Below are 2,319 nucleotides of genomic sequence, written 5' to 3'. Positions count from 1 at the left end.
CAGGGAATAGCCTACATGTGTGTTATTTGGTTAAAGATAATTTTTTTCCACTTTCCCAGGACAGACCTTTTTATGTATTTGTTGTGGTCTGAAGTTATGTCAAACAGCAGTATTATGATATTTTGCTCATTGTCTATTGGATCAAATAACATTATTGATGATTGTATAGGCATGCAGGACTTTGAGGGGTGATGAGGGCCTTTTCCCAACCTTTGTCTGAGAGATGGCCCACAGTCTCACACTCTGAAAACCCTGCTGTAGTGTACTATACATAAAGGTAAAGTTACCATACCTAGATTATAATTTCATGGGTAAATGTGTACTATGATGTAATAATGTGGAATGCAGTAGTGTGCTTTAGGGTGGACTGCCTTAGCGCCTTACTATGCTGGGTGCAAAGGTTACCTTTTAAAATAAGTCAAGGCTTTTAACTCACGCGTTGCCTCTTTCATTTGTGATAAGAAGGAATAGCCTACATTATCCAGATTTAGTCAAAAATACATGACTGGAAACACACTGTCTTGGGGGGGGGGCGGCAACACTGTTGTTGTATATGCACTCTGTATACCAGATGTGTGTGTTTGTCTTGATCGTAAAAAGAGATTTTGGTGCACACTGCTGACACGCAGGTGACGTGATGTGATTTTATGTGATGTGAAAGCTGAGGGAAACCACTCACTATTCCATCCCAGGAAGACATAACTCATAACGAGGGACGTTTCTTCAGGAGACGAGCAGCAGTCACCTGGCTGGCGTGAACACTAACGAGGACAGGTGGAACAAATCAAGGCAATCGACCTGAGCTCAGTGGAAAGCCAGTACACGTTATCAGGAAAGTCCAAACAGACGACATCTTACCTGCATTTATTGAATGTGAAGAGAAATGTCTAGTTACATATATAGATAGAAAATGTAAATGCCACTCGGGTAACTGTGATTGTCCTGAAAAGTTTGCCGAAATTTCAAATATATATGGAAACCATTTGCTCTTCTTAATGTAGAGGTCAAAGGTCGGACTCATGTCCAGACCGGCAGCCCTGGAGCTGCATCCGCAGTGTGGATGCTCGTGCCAACACAAGGCCGTTGTGGATGGTTCCCCTTCTCCCCGTGACCCCTGCAAAGCGTTGTCTTGCTGAACTAGGTCTGGTGCGGCCCTCGGCATATTCGCGTTATGGTATTGATATCCCTCGTCCTGCAGACACATTCATTTAACAGCAGAGCCTCAATGCCAGGCCACGCTGTTGGGCAGTAGAGAGCATCCGTCTGTTTCTTTCATTTTGAGCATGTGTACACTTGATATTATGTTCAAGGAAATAGAAACACAACACAACAACATGGTCTGTGTTCTTACCCACGTTGTTCGCTGATGATTTTGTGCGCCCTGAATTGATGGAAAACCACAAGCGAGCTGAGACACTGACCACAGGCACCCCGATCCAGACTCAGTGACAGACCTTGTGGTGACATCTGCTTTTACTCAGGGAGAGCACTTCAGCACTTAATAAAGCATGTAATCACACGGTTGTAACTTGGGAGCAGACAAAGCAACGCTCGGCAAACGCTTCGAAGACCGACGTCTCCTTTTTCCAGAAATGTCTGTTTCTGCTTATCTGATTTCAGTTTATCAGCAATTTTACATTAAGACCCAAATGAAGACAAACAGCTACTGAAAGCCTTTGTGATTGATAACAGGTCTTTACCGCACAAGCAAGAAAGCCGTTTACAACTAAATACTGCTGTAAAGTTGCTGGTCTCGTTTCCTTCATACACCTGCATGCAATTTTCGACATGTAAGTGGACAGGAAAAGGCAAGGAGTCGCAGTTAACATTTTTAATCCCGATGTAATTTAGGAGGCTAAAAGCTGCATGTCACACGCAACAAAGGCGGTATTGTGAGCTCCATGACAGCTGGGTTACAGTTCTTCTTTTTGTTATCACCCAACAAGACAAGCTGACGTGGCAGACAGTCCATGCCACATTGCTGAAATATTTTGCCATCTACAGATAAAAAAAGAAGAAGAAACCACCCCAGTTGTCTCAGGTTTTGCAAAGACAAAATGTTAAGGCTGCACCAGCTTCGTAGTGCACAGGCAGGCTAAAGCGAAACCCACTTTGAGTGTGTTCTCTGCATCTCTTCTCATATTTCAGCTAAACTGCCTCCTCGCCATGGCCAAGGAATGCATCAAGCGCCATAAATCAAGGGCTTGATAGGAACTTGGCGGTCGGACAGCAGTGCAGAAAGCTGTGTTATGTAGCTCCAGTACAGTGAAGATGTTTTAAGGTGAACATTACCATCTTGGAGGAAGAGAAAAACGAGGG

General features: G+C 44.0%; 1 protein-coding gene across 1 annotated transcript in view; it reads right to left on the bottom strand.

The window, feature by feature from the left end:
- Nucleotides 1-571: 571 nt before the first annotated feature.
- The window catches only part of LOC116686557 (nuclear factor 1 B-type), a 71,584-nt gene continuing 69,836 nt past the window's right edge, over nucleotides 572-2,319 (bottom strand). The window contains exon 13 of the transcript XR_004331295.1: nucleotides 572-585. The gene's annotated coding sequence lies outside the window, so the exon portion shown is untranslated. The remainder of the gene's footprint in view (nucleotides 586-2,319) is intronic.

Source organism: Etheostoma spectabile, unplaced genomic scaffold, assembly GCF_008692095.1.
Source record: "Etheostoma spectabile isolate EspeVRDwgs_2016 unplaced genomic scaffold, UIUC_Espe_1.0 scaffold394, whole genome shotgun sequence".
Lineage (NCBI taxonomy): Eukaryota > Metazoa > Chordata > Actinopteri > Perciformes > Percidae > Etheostoma > Etheostoma spectabile.
This window is presented reverse-complemented; position numbering and strand designations above follow the sequence as displayed.